The 18,110-nt window shown below is 40.9% G+C and overlaps 1 protein-coding gene across 2 annotated transcripts in view; it reads right to left on the bottom strand.

Annotated features, from left to right (window-relative positions):
- Positions 1-8: 8 nt before the first annotated feature.
- Positions 9-18,110, bottom strand: part of EDN3 (endothelin 3) — a 66,060-nt gene continuing 47,958 nt past the window's right edge. Inside the window, exons 5-6 of one of the 2 annotated variants that reach the window (XR_014175030.1) lie at positions 17,926-18,080; positions 9-3,547 (exon numbers count right to left, since the gene is read on the bottom strand). The gene's annotated coding sequence lies outside the window, so the exon portion shown is untranslated. Of the gene's footprint in view, positions 3,548-14,292; positions 18,081-18,110 lie in introns of those variants that run through there. The other variant, XM_081948892.1, reaches the window with a different exon arrangement.

The raw sequence follows: 18,110 nt of genomic DNA, 5'->3' as shown, positions 1-18,110 counted from the left end.
GGAGTCTTTGGGTACAGATCCAACCTTGCTTTTTGGGATCCAGAGGTGTCAGCAGAAGAGGGGGGGAAATTTAAAAAAGACAAAATGGGAATTATGCCTATTTGAAAAAAACCCGCCCTTTTTGGATGTGTGTGAATGATCCATACATTTACTTAGGAGTTTTATGGTTGTGACTGCTCCCCTGATTTTTTTGAAACTCCCCCCCCGCCCCCGACAGCTGGTCCCATAGATCAGGGAGTCACCAACCCCTGCACTTCAGCCCACTCGGAATAGGCTGTGGCCTTGACTAGGTGGCACACGACATAGAATAGAATAGAATTCTTTATTGGCCAAGTGTGATTGGACACACAAGGAATTTGTCTTTGGTGCATGTGCTCTCAGTGTACATAAAAAGACAAGATACATTCGTCAAGAATCATAAGGTACAACACTTAATTATAACCATAGGGTGCAAATAAGGAATCAAATCATATTAGGAAACAATCAATATAAATCGTAAGGATACAAGCAGCAAAGTTACAGTCATACAGTCATAAATGGGAGGAGATGGGTGATAGGAACGAAGAGAATATTAATTGTAGTGCAGACTTCGTAAATAGTTTGACAGTGTTGAGGGAATTATTTGTTTAGCGTTGGGGGGGGGAGAACTGTTCTTGTGTCCAGTTGTCTTGGTGTGCAGTGCCCTATAGCGTTGTTTTGAGGGTAGGAGTTGAAACAATTTATGTCCGGGATGTGAGGAGTCTGTAGATATTTTCACAGACCTCTTTTTGACTCCTGCAGTGTACAGCTCCTCAATGGAAGGCAGGTTGGCAGTAATTGCTTTTTCTGCAGTTCTGATTATCCTCTGAAGTTTGTGTCCGTCTTGTTGGGTTGCAGAACCAAACCAGACAGTTATAGAGGTGTAGATGACAGATTCAATTGTGATGGGAATCAAAAATCAGAGACTTTCACAGTAAGAAAAGCTTTTCTGCTGTGTGAAGATTTTCCCCTTCTCTTTTAGTCAGTAAACAAGAATAAAAGACAAGCAGAATGGCTTCTAAACCTTTAGACTTTTCTTTATATGAAGGAGAAAGCAAAATACCACTAAACTCCTTGGAATAAGAATGGTTTTCTGCATTGCCACTACATCTATTTGTACCTTGATATTTCAAGAGGGCCCCAGAGTGATAGAGCTGGTAACCCTGCTATTGCTCCTCAACTTGATGGCTGTAGAGACACAGTGAAAAATTTCTTTCAGCTTCTTCCTTATGTCTGTATGAATGCTTCCTGTTGTGTTTTAGTTGAGCAGGGGGGTATGCAGAATGCAGGACATGTTAGGTGTTTACATGAATCAGCAAAGCTCTTACGCTTCTCAGTTGTAAGATAAAGGTAAAGGTTCCCCTTGCACATACCTGCTAGTCGTTGCTGACTCTAGGGGGTGGTGCTCATCTGCGTTTCAAAGCCTAAGAGCCAGCATTGTCTGAAGCCAACGTCCCCGTGGTCATGAATAAATGCAGAAAGGGCACAGAACGCTGTTACTTTGCCACCAAAGTATTTTTCTACTTGCATTTTTGTATGCTTTTATATGCAACCAATTCCGTTGTGTTTATGTACAATGACAATAAAGATTATACATACTTTCAAACTGCTAAGTTGGCAGAAGCTGGGACAAGTAACGGGAGCTCACTCCATTATGCAACACTAGGGATCTGAACCACCGAACTGCTGGCCTTTCTGATTGACAAGCTCAGCATCTTAGCCACTGAGACACCGCATCCCTTTTTCTCAGTTATAAGAGAAAAAAAGGAGGAAAACCTGAGCTCCATGGAGGGAAAGCATGAAGCAAACATGAAAAAGAAACACATGGTTTAAATTTTGCTGTACATTTTTTAAAAGCTTCTATTTGTGTCCCAGCAGTTAATCTCTTTTTCAAAACTAAGGATACCTAATCTGAACCTTTTTTTCAGTAGTTTTGCCTCTTGCAGCGTGAAGGAAAATACAGCATTCAGTGAAAAGTGAACTCAGATAAGTGAACTCTTGACCTTTGCAAGTTGCCTTCAATCTTTAGCTGGCTTTGATGGCTGTACCCACAAAAGCGTATGATAGATGAGAGAAAACCAGACCCCAAATCTACCAACGGGTGTTTGGTGCAAGAAAGATCTCTGCCCAGCTATTCTCACATTACTTCATCATAAACAATCAGACTTTTAGCAAAGGAAAATAATTGATGTGAATAAAGGTTATCCAAACAATAGCTTCCAATGCATTTATAAATTCCCTCAAAAGTTGCAGAGATAGGCCTTGTATAGATGCAAGCCTCCATTCACACATGGTGAAATCTGTTTCACAAGAATGGATCCGCTTGCAAAGTTGAGACATGGTTGCTTTGAAATTCTTGAGGATAAGAACTTTCCCCCTCTTTCTTGTTGACCTTGTAGGAGAATCATGTTTGTCTGCAGTAGCCAAAAGGATTGGGGTAAACGCCTTTTCCAACTAACACATTTTATTCAAAAGCATAAGCTGTTGTGGATTTCAGCTCACCTCATGAGATGCACAGAGTAACTAAAAACTCCTTCAAACCAGCAGTCACAAGTTGGATTGATGGTAGAAGACAAGGAACAATTTCTCCCCTCCCCGCCTTCTTCACCCAAGTGTTAGCAAACGCTGCAATCTGGAAGCAGCTGTTTGAAAGGAAAAAGGGGTCGTGTATATAGTTTATGTTTCAAGGATTAAAAGTCCCAAGAATGTTCATTCCTTTCCCACCACCCACAACTCCTCTGTTTCTCCATTTGCTGTCCTTCCCTTCAGTTAAACCACCTGAAAACAAGTCATCCCTGCCTGCCAACATTGCAGAGATGACAAGAGAGAAAATTGTTTTCCCATCAAGAATGACTGCCAAGCACTGTTACATGAACGTCCTTTGCTAGTTTGTTCTTATCATGCTGTAATTAATCAAGGAACAGAATAATGCAAAGAAGCAGCATAAAGAATCATAAACTTGATTGGTCTTCTTTCACAGCTGAGGTTCCAGCCAGGAAACTAGATATAGAGATGACTTTCCAAGATCTTTTCTATAACCCTCATTTGCATGGCTAGTTCTCCACACATTGTAATTCATGTTGTAGGTGCAAACTCGTTTCCAATGGCCTGTCTTATGCATTGAGAGTGTCCTCTTTCACATAACAAATAGGCTTGAGGGAATTTCTGTTTCACGCACAAGAAAATGTATTTCCCTCCAAGGTGTCATAAACAGGAAGGCAAGGAAGATGAGTTCAAGTTACCAAATGAATCATGAAATCGTGAGGCCAAAACCAGGACTTAAAATACTCACTGGGACACATGAGTATGAAAAGATGGGAGTTTGCACTGTAACATTGCCACATTTGGCATCATTTTGACGCAGTGTTGGTCTCCTGCAGATGTCTCTGTGTTTTGATGAATAATCATTCTCAAAACATTTTAGAATTTCTCTAAATACTTGTTTGTTGCGTAAGATGACCAGGAATGTCTTGCTTGTTTTTGCTGTTCCTTTCTCCACTTCTCCTACCAAAGCTGAAAAGAGTGTAGTCTGCGGTTGTAGAATTAAAAACAAACACTCAATTTACATCCCAGGATAATATTGTGGCTAAGTTAGCATCGAATGTGTCACGTGATTGCCAAAACAAATCATGCACCATACAGCCACCAGCTAACAGGGCAAATCCCACAACAAATCAAAGTTAAAACTAACCAAGCTTCAGGGTGCTATGTTTGTGTCATCACGAAGATATTTATCTGTCCTGGTTAAACGTTGTATGAACTCAGTCTCTCAGTCTCTATTTTTTTTATTTATTTGAATCCCATCTTTATTATTTTTACAAATAGCTCAAGGAGGTGAACATCTCCAACACACTTACCTCCTCCCATTTTCTCAATAGGAGAATTTATTATATATATATATATATATATATATATATATATATATATATATATATATATATATATATATATATATATATATATATATATATATATATATATATATATATATATATATATATATATATATATATATATATATATATATATATATATATATATATATATATATATATATATAAATAAACAAACATGAGACTAGGAAACCTCTGACTTGCCTTAATTTTAGCACTAATGAGTAGTCAGATGAAAAATGCTATATGCTGGCTTGCTTCTCAAATAAATGATAAATGTGGGGAGGGCAGGAGGGGAGAGAGAGAGAGAGAGCGCTAGGTAGCTAGGTAACGTGATAGCTGGAGAGGGAGGGACGGAGGGAGGGAGAGGCAGGCAGGCAGGCAGGTAGATTGGTAGATAGATGATAAACATAGAGATAGCAAATAGCACTTAGGCTTATATACCGCTTCACGGTGCTTTACAGCCCTCTCTAAGCGGTTTACAAAGTCAGTATATTGCCCCTAACAATCTGGGTCTTCATTTTAGTGACCTCAGAAGGATGGAAGGCTGAGTTAACTTCAAGCCCGGTAAGGATCAAACTTCTGAGCAGAATTAGCCTGCAATACTGCATTCTAAACACTGCACCATCATGGCTCTTTTTAGGAGTGGGGGGGGGAGGGGAGAGAGAGAGAGAGAGAGAGAAGCAATAAGTAAGTAGTTTGGATTGAATTGCAGTAGATTAGATTCATGATGGAGAAATTAACATTTAATCCATAGATGAATCCTTTTGAAGAAGGGAAAGAATCCCATTGTGTATCAGCTACCTCTCTGGGAACAAGATTCTCCGTAAGAGCACATGCTGCCATCAAAGTTGGCTTATGTCAGCAAATGTGTCAGCTTAGGCAAACACTTGAGGGCACTTGGGCTGTTAACCTCTGAGACAGGAGGGCAAAATCACATTGAGCCAGGTCCTCAATCATACATTTCCCCCGAGAAAAGCTTCCTGGTGACCTGTGTCAGAGACATGCGTTTAGGTAACTGTCACATGAGTTGGTCTTCTGGGTGGCATCTGAGAAGAAAGTGGGGGAGGAACTCCTTCAATTGGGAATTTTGGACAGCTGTTCACCATACTCTGTGGTCAAAGGGTCCTGGAGTCCATATGGCACTCTTCATCTCTCTTTAGATGTACAGAACAGAAGAGAGATTTGTTTTTTATTCGCCCGACCCTGGACATTTTTGGCAAATAGGCCTGGAGAGTTGGACAGATGTGTCATTTAATTTAATGGTATCTATCTCTGTGTTTTTGCATTTTGTCAGAAAGAGTTAAATGAACAATGCATGAAATTCCTTAGCAGACACACATTAAATAAATCTCAGAGGCAAATACTGCCTGTCTACATCTTCTCTATCAGGGTTAAGCAGACCGTAGCAATGTTGCTCGGGAAGGCACAATCAAGTTTATTTCAAGGCCATTGAATGGATCTCTAATGTCTCAGCTGCCACACTTTTGATCCTAAGTGCTGTTGTCATTCCAGTAATTTACAGCCTACCCACTTCTTGCACAATGTCTCCTCTAGGTGATTTCTCCTTTATTTTTCCTATGGCTCCAAGTTGAACATGCCCATTCTTTTCTTGAACGACCTTCCTCAAAATGCTGCCTTTAAAATATATTGATTGAAGATTCTAAATCCAGGATATCTCTGGGCACCAAGTGGGAAAATTGGTTTTGAGTATCAATCATTACTGCAAATACAGTAGTGTATTTATTTTACGGTAGTGTTCAACTTATGACCCGTCACTTCTGACTGCTCAGAATTGATGGACCTCCCTAGGGCTCTGTAGAACCTGGATTCAAAGTTCCAACAATTGTCCCCCTGTGGTCAAATGATTGCAACTGGGGTGATCCGGGACTGGTCTGCAATTATAGCCATTTCCAGCATCCTGCAATTACATAACCATGATTTACAAGAGGTGGGTGTTAACGGTAACAACAGCTCTTTATTAAGTACAACAAGTGAGAACAATCCAGCGAAGGTTGAGTCTGACAGCAGCCCTTTTATAGGGAGCTGTCAGACCCTTTGACTGATAGGATTAAACCTCTGTTCCCACCGGAACAGGGGACATTGGTGGAAACCACTGTAGTTAGAACAACTATTTAACACCCCTCCCCTCTTGGATGGAATAATCCTACTTGTTACATAGTCACGCATGTAGGTGGGCTTTGGGGTAGCTCTGCCAGACCTGCTCAGTTCAGTAGGAGGGTGTTCGTTGGACAGGTCAGACGGACCTGTTTGCTCCGGAGCTCCGCTTGGTGGAAGCTCCTGGAACTTTTCACAGGCCGCGGCTGGAGCTTCTAGATCCAGTTCACTTGGAGCTCGCTGCAGGCCTGCAACATAACCAGATAAGTTCCCCAGTACCCTCGGGCTTGAGCTGGCTGTGGAAGGAGTGAGTGTTTGCTCCATTTGGGTAGGGTTTTGGCTAACTCGTGCAGGAGTTACCTCTGGTTATCTAACAGTGGAGTTGAAGAGGCGGCCACGGAGTTGGTCAATGTGCCTTCTCCAATTCCGACCATCCTTGAGCTCTAAGAGGTAAGAACGAGGCACGGTGATGCCTATCACTGTGGCAGAAATCCACAGAGTTCCTCCAGTGTAGTTGTGGGCATATACCGAGTCCCATATGCTAAAATTCTGAATCTTGCTTGTGGAGTCAGGGGGCAATGAGACAGAATAGTTTGGGTGTAGCCGGTCTAAATGGGACCTTAGCGAGCGACACGAGAAGCTCTGAGGGGCTTCTCCCTGTAGTGGCACTGGGTGTGATGTGCTGAATTAGCAAATAGTGGTCAACCCGTGTTTGCCAATCTCCCAGGCCCATCCTGGATAGGGCCTCATTTGCAGATCTCACCATTCTCTCTGCCTGACCATTGGAGGCCAGATGGAATGGCGCGACCAGAGCATGTCTGATTCCCTGAGCTGCTAGGAAGGTCTCAAATTGCATGGCCGTGAATTGGGGCCCGTTGTCAGAGACCAGGACATCGGGCAGGCCATGAGTGGAGAAAAGTCTCTGTACACCTTGATGACAGCTTCTGCCATAGTGGAGGTCATCAGGACTACCTCTAGCCAGTTCGAGTAAGTGTCCACAACTATGATGAATGTCTGGCCATGAACTGGACCAGCAAAATCAATGTGCACCCTAGACCACGGTGCTTGAGGTCACTCCCACTCGTTAGTGGGCACCTCTGGGGGAGCTGGTCTGGACTCCTGGCATGGTGTGCAGGTAGCTACCCATTCTTCGATCTCCCTGTCCGTGTTAGGCCACCACACATAACTCCTAGCCAAGGACTTCATCCTGACAATTTCAGGATGCCCTATGTGTAAAGCCTCTAATACTGCAATGCGCAGTTTGGGTGGAACAATGACCCAGTCCCCTCACAGTAAACAGCTGTGTTTACTCATCGCGTTTGGTAAAATACATTTTGAAATCAGCCCCAACAGGCCCCTTGGGCCACCCCCTCCATACCCAGTTAAAAATTTGTTTGATGGTGGAGTCCTTCACAGAGTGACGGGCAATGTCACTGGACGAGACAGGCCCAGTCTCAAGGCAGTCAATGGGGATAGAGTCACTGAGAAGTTCAGGCAGCGGGCAGCAGTTTAAAGCGTCAGTGTCCCCCAAAGTGGAGCCTGGTCAGTGGATGAGACAGTAGGAGTAGGCGGCTAGGAAGATGGTCCATCTGGTCATCCGCAGTGATAATGACACTGGGGTAGGTCGGTCCCCAGCCAGTAAGCCCAATAATGGCTTGTGGTCCATAATTAGTTCGAAGTCTCAGCCATATAGGTACTCATGGAACCTCTTTACTCCGGCCACTGCAGCCAAAGCCTCGCGGTCCAGCTGGCTGTAATTCCGCTCTGCAGCAGACAAGGTCCTGGAGTAAAAAGCAATGGGGGCCTCGGTTCCATTGGGCATGCGGTGGCTGAGGATGGCGCCGACGTTGAATGGAGAAGCGTCGCAGGCAGCACCAACGGCTGGGTCTGGCTGTACTGTACCAGAAAGCAGTCTGCTGACAGGAGTCGTTTTACTGCAGCAAATGCGGCAGTCTTGGCTCTGCCCCAGGATCACTTCACGTTCTTAGCCAGGAGACGGTGTAAGGGCTCAGCAAGAGTGGCTTTCTGTTTAAGAAAGACACTGTAGAAATTAAGGAGCCCAAGGAACGCCTGCAGCTCAGTTTGATTGTGAGGTGTGGAGGCGTCCTGGATTGCTTGAATTTTTTGTGTGGTCGGGTGAATCCCAGAGCTGTTGATTAGGTACCCTAAGAATTCAACCTGTGGCACGTTAATTTGGCATTTTTCCTTCTTGAAATGGAGGCCTTTGTCTCTAATTCGAGCCAAAACAGTTTGTACACATTTGAAAAGTTCGCCTCATTTGCAGTCAATACCAAGATGTCGTTGAAATAGGGGACGACTCCTGGAATCCCCCGCAAAAGCCGTTCCATGATGCTTTGGAACAGTCCAGAGGCGATACTAATGCCGAATTGCAGGCGGTGACATTTGAATGCACCCCTGTGTGTCACAATAGTTTGGGCCTCCGCCGTAGCACCATCTACAGGCAATTGTTGGTTTCCTGCGTCATGTCCAATTTTGCTAATATTTTTCCGGGGCCTAACGAATGTAGTAGATGCTGTTTAATGGTACATGGTAAGCGCTTTGTGGTAGCGCTTTATTGATTGTGCACTTGTAGTCTGCACAGATACAGACAGACCCGTCAGATTTGACAGGTGTCACAATAGAGGTCTCCCAGCGTGCGTGATCAACCGGCTCTAGAATTCCCTGGCTTACGAGCTTGTCAATTTCCCTGTCAATTTTGGGCGGAGAGCAAAGGTACTCTCCTGGGTTTTAGCCTTATGGGGCTATATTGGGGTCCAAATTAAATGAGATTGGAGTCCCCACATACTTACCCAGACCGGTGCCGGACGTCCTCGAACTCCTTAAAAATGGTTTTGGCGCCGTCGTCTTTCAAGGCATTGACACCGGTCACTTCTAGGCCCAGGGCTTCGAACCAGTCAAGCCCCAGGAGGCCCTGCAGGTTGTATCCTGAGGGCGTTTTGAGTTTGCCGCTCAAAAATGGCTGCTCAAAGCCACGCTGAGCTCTGGGCTGGATGTACTTGCTGGATTTCTACGCTCTTTTTGGTTCGCCTAGTTACCTTCCAATCCCACCTTCGTCGCCAATGTTAACCATGATTTACAAGAGGTGGGTGTTGGATCGGGTAATGGATAGGCACACACAGACTAACGGTAACAACAGCTCTTTATTAAGTACAAGTGAGAACAATCCAGCGAAGGTTGAGTCTGACAGCAGCCCTTTTATAGGGAGCTGTCAGACCCTTCGACTGATAGGATTAAACCTCTGTTCCCGCTAGAACAGAGGACCTTGGTGGAAACCACTGTAGTTAGAACAAGTATCTAACAGGGGGGAACTATGGCCCCTTTATGATTTGTGGACTTCAACTCCCAGAATTCCTGGGCCAGCATAGCTTCCACTTGGGAGTGGAAGTCAACAATTCATAAAATGGCCATAGTTCCACATCCCTGATTTACAAGGTTCTTTGCCAGAAACTGCCAGTTTCTGAAAAAAAATCCACCCATTGGCTAAAATGACCATTGGGGAAAAAAAGGGTTATAAAATCATGTGGGGCCATATGGTGAACTACTGAATGATCAGCATAACATACGGCCATAATTCTGGGCTCAAAATGGTGGTGTAGCATAAGCAAATAAATTATGTTTGTATTGCTACATTAACTGATTTATTATAAACAAGACTCTGGAAAACATAATGACATCTTCTTTGCATCAGTTGGTTTTAGCTGCTCTGCCTGTAATTCAAAGCAGGCAACAGAATGTGATTTTGATTTTATTTCAGATACAAAGCACAGCAGGCTTATCCCACTGGGATGGAGATCACTTGGAAATTCCAGACCTGAAAGCTACCATAGATTGAGGAGGTGAAAAACAAAATCCTGAAGGAAGGCAGTGGCAAATCATGTCAGTAATCTTGCCAAGAAATGATAGAGATGTTAGGACATGGCTGGGAAGCAAGGAAATTAGGCAAATTACCCAATAAAATCCATTTTTGATATCTCAATGCAAACCATGTAGCTTTCAGTTTTGTTTCCTATATTGGGAGGCAAACACAAAAGACCAGGGCTTATCTCGCCATCACAATTCATGTTTCATCATTTTCTGGTCACAGCAGTTTGTACCAGGTGATTAAGCATAAATGTAGTGTGCATCTTTTTTCAGCTCAGCACTATTATTGTTGCTTAGTACAGGTAGTACTCGATTTACAACAGTTTGTTTAGTCACCATCTGAAGTTACAATGGCACTGAAATAAGTGACTTATGAACATTTTTCACACTGATGACCGTTGTACCATCCCCATGGTTACATGATTTAAATTCGGATGCTTGGCAACTGGTTCATATTTATGACATTTCCAATGTCTCCGAGTCATGTGAACTTCTGATAGAGTCAATGGGGAATCCAGATTTACTTAACAACCGTGTTACTAATTAAACAACTGCAGTGATTCATTTAACAAGTGTGGCAAGAAAAATCGTTAAATAGGGCAAAACTCACTTAACAAATTTCTCACTTAGTAACATAAATTCTAGTCTCAATTGTGGTTGTAAGTCAAGGACTACCTGTATTGTGTTCCTGGTTCCTGGCCCCATTATTTGCTGTTTTAAACCGAAGTGAAAGAATCCTGCAGGCTTATTAAATCAAATCAATAAATTCATAAACCTACCCATCCTGGGGAAAGGTACTGCCAGAATCATGAACATCGATGCTGCTTATCATTTGCATTATCATTTCATCTTGCAGTTACAGACTGGAGAAATCTTTGGGGAAAAGACCATTGACTGTAAAGCTGTCTTTGAAAAGTTGATGTTCTAAGGCTCCCTGGGAACCAGCATCGTCTTAAATCCAGGCATTCTCTCTTAACTGATTTCAAGACCACATTCCTTGTTTGCTTCATTCTTTCAGGCTCTGAACAGGAGCTCAGATTACAGGAAGCCCTCAGACCATTTTGGGCTTTGGTTTCTATTTCAAGAAAGCCAGCAAGCTGAAGTGGAACGATTTCCATCTTAGATCAATCTGACCCAGTCTTGAAAAGCATGATATAAGCTTGTTTAGGGCCGGGAATTTGTATCTCGGTTTTAGTAATCTGTGCTCCGAGTTAGATAGAAATCAGAATATTTGGGGGAAAGGTTTGCGCAATTGGGAAAAAATTAGCTTGATGGGTTAGCTTGATTCACCTTTCAACCGCTAACCAGCTTGACCTTCAGTTAACCCATGACTTGATAAATTGACACCAGAAGGTGTTAAATTTTAACTTCATTCCTCTGAAGTTAGCACATTTCCTTAGAGTGATGGGTGAACTGGAGCAAAAAATACAAATTAAAAAGGCATGGATAGTCCTGCAAAAATGTATAGGTAGCCTAGGTTTCCACCAGAGTCCCCTTGAAATAAACATTAAAATATGAATCTCTCACATATTTTTATTCAGTGCTGACATCTACAGTGAACTTACTATTTTCTGCTTCTAAATTAATAATTTATGAGGGGATGAGAAAAGCCAAGTTCACCTGTAATCCTGTTTAGTTGCCAATTATGGCAAGAAAATAGAAGGAAGAGGAAAGCTAAAACTCCAATTTCTACACATCTCCAATGCAACCTTTTAAAAAAAAGATAGAATGGAGATTTGATCTGTTCTTTTTACTGCCTGCATTTCTGTTTTGCCCTGAATCAGGGAGAGGCTATGTGATGTAACAAGTGCATCTCTTGATTTCTGGCACTTCATACCTCACTGGGTTAATTTTTTCCCCTACATTCTGTTCATTAAAAGAATAAATTAAACTGGAAGGTGGCCTTCTGCAAAGAGCATTGTTCCAGCTTCCATATTTCTAAAACTGCCTCAGGACCTAGCTTAGAGTTCAGAGCAATCATTAGAAAATAAAATGATCCAGCATAAATCTGTTTTTGAAAATATGGAAATCTGGGCAGAATAAAAAGAAAAACTAAGTCCAAAGAAGAAGATGAGAAGTTGCAGGGATACCAGCTCACCAGTTTTCTCTTAATAAAATAGAGAATAAGTGTTTTGTGCACATAAATGCCCCTCATGGAAACCAGGTGGAGTCCCCATTTCATGTTGTTAAAAATCCAGATGAGTCTAGAAACTGTTCAAATGTTGCCCTCCCATGTCTGAAATTGATCTTTCCCCATTGGGAGAAAACCTTACTCACCCAGCCAAATCAAGAGGTAACCTCATTACTCAAGTCTCCGTATCCCTTTCTTGCACAAAACTGCTCTGTAACTTTTGCCCAGATGATCCCATTCGTCAGGAACGTCATCTTATTAGAATACCAGTACTCAATTCATCAATACTGCAGTTTTGACATGAAGTAGATAAGACTTTTAAAAAGTGAGATAATGCTAAATTCTATGCATTTGGAGACTTTTACCTTGATTACATTTTGCAGGGGCTTCCCCCCCCCCCACCCAAAAAAAGTTTCATCTTTTAGAAGATGTTTTTGTGCGTGTAACTGTAAGGAGAAAAACCAATCAGAGAAACTTCAAGGCCATATTAGTATTCCCCATCTCATGGTTATTAACAACCTCTGTGCATGTGCACAAATAAAGTTTTATGTTGAGTAAAAGTTTCTACTTACCAATTCTTTTTATTATCCACAAGTTTGCAAATACAAAACACAAGGACAAGCATCCTAAGCTATTTAATTAATTAAATACTTAATGTGATTTTAAAAAATTCAGAAAAAAAAACATTTTATTCCTTTTTAGCTCAAACAATTGTAATTACTCAGAAGTGTAAGTCTTCCTGATTTTGCTTTCTTAGCTGACTGGTAGCATTTTTCTAGTTCAACTGGGTTTGCTGGGTTCAGATTTTTTTTTCCAGGCACAAGGTCCACCAACCCATAGTTGCAATGCCCCTTCCTTAAAACCCTATTGTTATCCAGTGGGCTGTTTACACTGCAGCAAACTTTGGCTTTTATTTGAGCTTAAGTTCCACAGAAGTTCCTCTGAGCACCACTTTAAGAAGTTACTCTGGATCTCACACTCTCATCAGCAGGATTGGGGTTTGCCAGAGATATAAACAATAGAAGCAAATCTCCCAGCTTCTTTCATAAAGGAGTCCTGCAAAGGGACTGGGTACATCCTACAAAAACTGGGAAGGACACATTTGGCGGCGGCTGCACCACTTTCATTAGGAAGCTGTTAAACTGGAACAAAAGGGGAAGAGGTGGCAAAAGTCCAGAACTGACTCTGCAGTCAAAGACTGGGTTCAAGAAGTGGGCATAAAGATAGAAGCATGAAACCAGGTGGCACTTGCAGTTTCCCAGGACACTACATGAGGGATGCAACAGCTTGTGCTATTCAAAACTTCTCATGTTTCTACTCCATTGCATCAAGTTTGTAAAATAAACAGGGAGAATATAGATCCTGATTCAGGAAGGCAAATAGGTATCATTGATTTGGAGGGGAGATGATGCTTACAATTGACAGAAAAAGGTGGAAGATTTTATTCAAAAGGAAGGAATCCAATGAAGATGGTGGAAACTATGTTGCATTACACTTAAAGGAAAATATCTACTTGCACAGGAATTAAAGCATGGAAATCCTGCTCAAAGTATTTGGGTAAGAATAAAAGGAGAGAGGAATAAGAATGGCTCCCCGAAGCAATTTAATATAGAGCACTAAATTCTCAGTGATAAGGTAAATTCAAAAATCGGGTCCTTCTCTCTTCAAAATATGTTTTTAAATTACTAAAACTCCTCAGAATAAAGCATCTTTTGCAAAGAAAAGTTTTGTTATATCTTTTGCAAAGAATAGGAATTGCAAAGAAATTTGCAAGCTGGCTTGGGGGAAGCATTGTTTCCAGGCTTGTTTGTTTCAGCATATTTTTTTATGTTTTCAAAGATGAATAGCTCTTAATATCCTTTGATTTACTAAATTTAATCCATTGGATCAATTTCCTATTGGAACTCAAGTTTGGCAATGTTCTGAAATACCTTGCAACAGCTTTTTCCTTCTGTATATGAACTTAATATTTAGTTGAAGGTAAAGTAAAAGGTAAAGAGTAATGAGGGAGGAATTTCAACCGGAGGTAATAACAAATGTAGGAAAGAGTGAACCAAATGTGTATTTGGCAAGTATTTGTTTTATTTTCCTAATTCCAATTTGGCAACTATTTGAGACTTTAAAAAATCAGCAGCAAAGGGTCAGTTAATAATGTCATCAGAGAGGAAATAGCTACACTGTGCTTAACACTAGAGCTAGCTCTGTTCAGAACCTTCGTAGATCAGTACTATTACAATCAAAAAAGGCAGTCTTGGAAAAATAACAGGAGCTTAATACCACCACAGTGCCCACTACTGATACCTATTCTTAAAAAAATATTTTTTTTTAAATTATAGTATTTCTTTTCCTGGTGACCCAAACCATGCAAGAGTCTGAAGCTTTACAAAGGGACATCCCAGAGGTCTGAATCAAGGCTATGACTCAAAAAGCTTTAGATATGAACCCCTACCTCCTGGCAAACCCACTTGTATGCACAGTACATACATCAAGCAAGTTAAAAAGTATTAGGAAAGGAAGTGCTTTCTTCGAAATACAGCTCAGCCAAATACCAAGATAACATAAACAGAGAATTTAGATGGTTTTTGTTTAACTTGCCTGATATATTGTAAACCATTTAATCCTGGAAGATTTTGCTATATTATAAACCTTTCCATGCAGAGATTAGAAGTATGTCACTTATTTTCTTTCAGAAATCCATCTTGTTCCTTGTGCTCCTACTGCTGTCCTAGCAGCTTCCAACAAATGCATTCAAAAGCCTTAAATCCTTGTGGGTGGTGAATAATTCCTTTTGATGTGAATGATGTGTGCATCAGCTTTCTTCTCTTAGTTTATTAGGCAGCATGTTTTCAAGGCTACATTCAGAGCTACATTACAAATATTTTAAACATACACAAGTCAAACCCATCTGAAACGATCCCTCATGTAAGAGATTGCAGTTTGGGGTCATGCCTGGATCTCCTACCTGGAAACCTTTCTTTAAAAACCTAGAAATTAGATTAATTTGTTCAAGACAATATAATCTATTTTCAAATGAATATTTCCTGCTTCCCTGGATCCAAAATCAAGAGCCACTGTGACCCTGTTTGGATGTTCACTTGTGAGCACTATTGATTTAAATAACAGGAAAATTTGGAATTCTTTTAGTCCTTTAAACATTATTTCTGCTGTTGCTCATACAACCTGAAGCAAAGGGGGAGGGAGGCTTACAATGGAAATGTAGGCAACATTGTGAACTGTAACCAAAACCAAAAGTCTCCCAGGACATATTGGAGCATTTTGTTTCATATGCCACCCAGTTAGCTCCAACCCTATTTTTCAGACAAAGGGGCAGTCTTTTTTCTAACAGTTGATTTGTTCCCACTTTATTAAGTTTTATATTTGCTGACAAACACATAGTAAAATCCCCTTTATGTCATTTCCTAAAGTACGAATGCAGGGAAATGCTGCTATTCTGTGGCTTCCATAATTTATTCCTATTTATTTATTTATTTATTTTAATGTATATACTACCCATCTCACCCTGAAAGCGGCTCTATTACAAATGTGTTCTGTCTATGTGTTTCTGCTCTGCATGTTGCATCTGTGTTTAGGGGCATATGTTTACTGAAAGGTGGGGTGGGCTGCAAATACCCACTTTGGCTCATATGGTGAGGAGATGGGTTTTTAAAAAAATGAAACAGTCAACATCTTCCCAAAAGGCAACCAAAGAAAAAAAACAATGATCCAATCAACAATGGTAGGACAAGCTGCTATATATAAACAGGCAGTAAACTCCACTCCCTACTGTACTAATTATGTCACTTGGCCTGCTAATGAAAAACTGAAGGAAGAGAAACTTTTGAGAACATCTCCATATGCAACTCTTCTTGAACAACTAGCACTGCTTAAAGGAAAGAGTGCTACAACACAAAAATGATTTCTTTATACCTCAAAATGCTTGTTGTCCTTTAGTTATATTAAAAGAGTTCGTTCTATATATTCTGCATTCATGGCATAAGTGATGCATAAAATTATGTATCTTGTCCAACTGATGAAAACTAAAAGTTCTAAACTGACTTACTGTATGAAGGCCACCAGTTCTATTATCTAGACAAATAGTCCTTAAAATTAACATATTAAAAGGGATTTATATTATTAAAAATTAAATTACAGATTCACACCTGCATTAAGAATTCTTTCCGCTGTAAAAAAGAATTTCCTGGTTTTATGGCTAGCCAAGCAAGAAAAAATATAAAATGGTATTGCTGGGGAGAGTCATTTTGGTTTCCTTTTATTTAATAGTTTGATAAGAATAACAGAACTGGGGCAAATTCATTCTTAAAAGTCTTTCTGAAGATTTATACTAATGCAGATCACATGCTATTTATACAGCAATGTAATATAGCAAAATTTTATTGCATCCTTCAAACATGCATGCTTGATTGAGACAAAATCAGGAACTGAATTCAAATTCCTTTTCATTTAAACAATATTTTAAAAATATTAAAAGTGAGATCAGACAGGAAGCCTGGGACAGGGTAGCATCCTGTTCACTTCTGATCTAGTACTGAATAAAGTAAAAGATGCCTGCCATGAAGAATTAGATTATAGCAGCAGACGTTTTGCCTTTTTTTTCAAGAATGTCTAGAGGATAATATTTAAACTTTAAATATGTATGACATTCACCCAAGAGACACATTGCTTTTTACCTTTATCAGTGAAACAAGTCCACCCCAAAGGCAGCATTTCTGCACTTCTTTAATTTGCTCCATACTTCTGTGATTCCATTCTGCTGATTTTGTTAGCAGATGGATTCTTTTTCCTCCCAAATGAGCTGCCAAACACCATAAATCACTACTCTTCTGATGTTATACTTAGGATTGTTCATTTTCCCATGACAACAATTCCTGTTTCCTGGGTCTCACCCCATGATTGGAAACAGCATTTCACCAGCTTTCAAGCCCTGGTCTTTCACACTGTGCAGAAGGATGGAATCGTGAAGGCTTTTCATACATCACACCTTGATGGTTTTTAGAACATGGAACACAGAAGGGTTGGGAGGGTTCTTGGAGGGTTTGAGCAGGGGTTGATTTAGTCCAACCCCCTGCTTAGGCAAGAAATCCATACCATTACAAATGAATAGAGTAGAGTAGAGTAGAGTAGAGTAGAGTAGAGTAGAGTAGAGTAGAGTAGAATAGAATAGAATAGAATAGAATAGAATAGAATAGAATAGAATAGAATAGAATAGAATAGAATAGAATAGAATAACAGAGTTGGAAGGGACCTTGGAGATCTTCTAGTCCAACCCCCTGCTTAGGCAAGAAACCCTACACCGCTTCAGACAAATGGCTATCCAATATCTTCTTAAAGACTTCCAGTGTTGGGGCATTCACAACTTCTGGAGGCAAGTTGTTCCACTGATTAATTGTTCTAACTGTCAGGAAATTTCTCCTTAGTTCTAAGGTGCTTCTCTTCTTGATTAGTTTCCACCCATTGCTTCTTGTTCTACCCTCAGGTGCTTTGGAGAGTAGTTTGACTCCCTCTCTTTGTGGCAGCCCCTGAGATATTGGAACACTGCTATCACGTCTCCCCTAGTCCTTCTTTTCATTAAACTAGACATACCCATTGCTGTCCAGTTTCTTCTTGAAAGCCTCTAGTGATGAAGCACCCACAATTTCCAGAGGTAAGCCATTCCACTGATTAATCATTCTCAATGTCAAGAAATTTATCCTTATTTCTAGATTTGGATCTCTCTTTTAATTATCTCCCCCCTCCATTACTTCTTGTCCTGCATCTGGACTTTGGAGAATAGGATGCCCCCCCTCTTTTTGTGACAGCCCCTCAAGTATTGGAACACTGCCACCATATCACCCCTAGTCCTTCTCTTTATTAGACTAGACATACCTAGTTCCCTCAATCCGTCATCCCAGAGTTTAGCTTCCAGATCCCCTTCTTCAGAGAAGGCAGGGGGCTTAAGTCACTGGCTGGTACCATGTTCTACCCTTTCAATTCGGGAACTGTCCATAATTCCTGTGAGGTTTCCAGGGTTTTGAGATCAACTGCAACAAGAACATACACAGGACAAATGT

The sequence above is a fragment of the Natrix helvetica genome (genome assembly GCF_964273705.1).
Source record: "Natrix helvetica genome assembly, chromosome: 3".
NCBI lineage: Eukaryota > Metazoa > Chordata > Lepidosauria > Squamata > Natricidae > Natrix > Natrix helvetica.
Note: the sequence above shows the minus strand (reverse complement) of the source record. Positions and strands in the feature narration are given on the sequence as shown.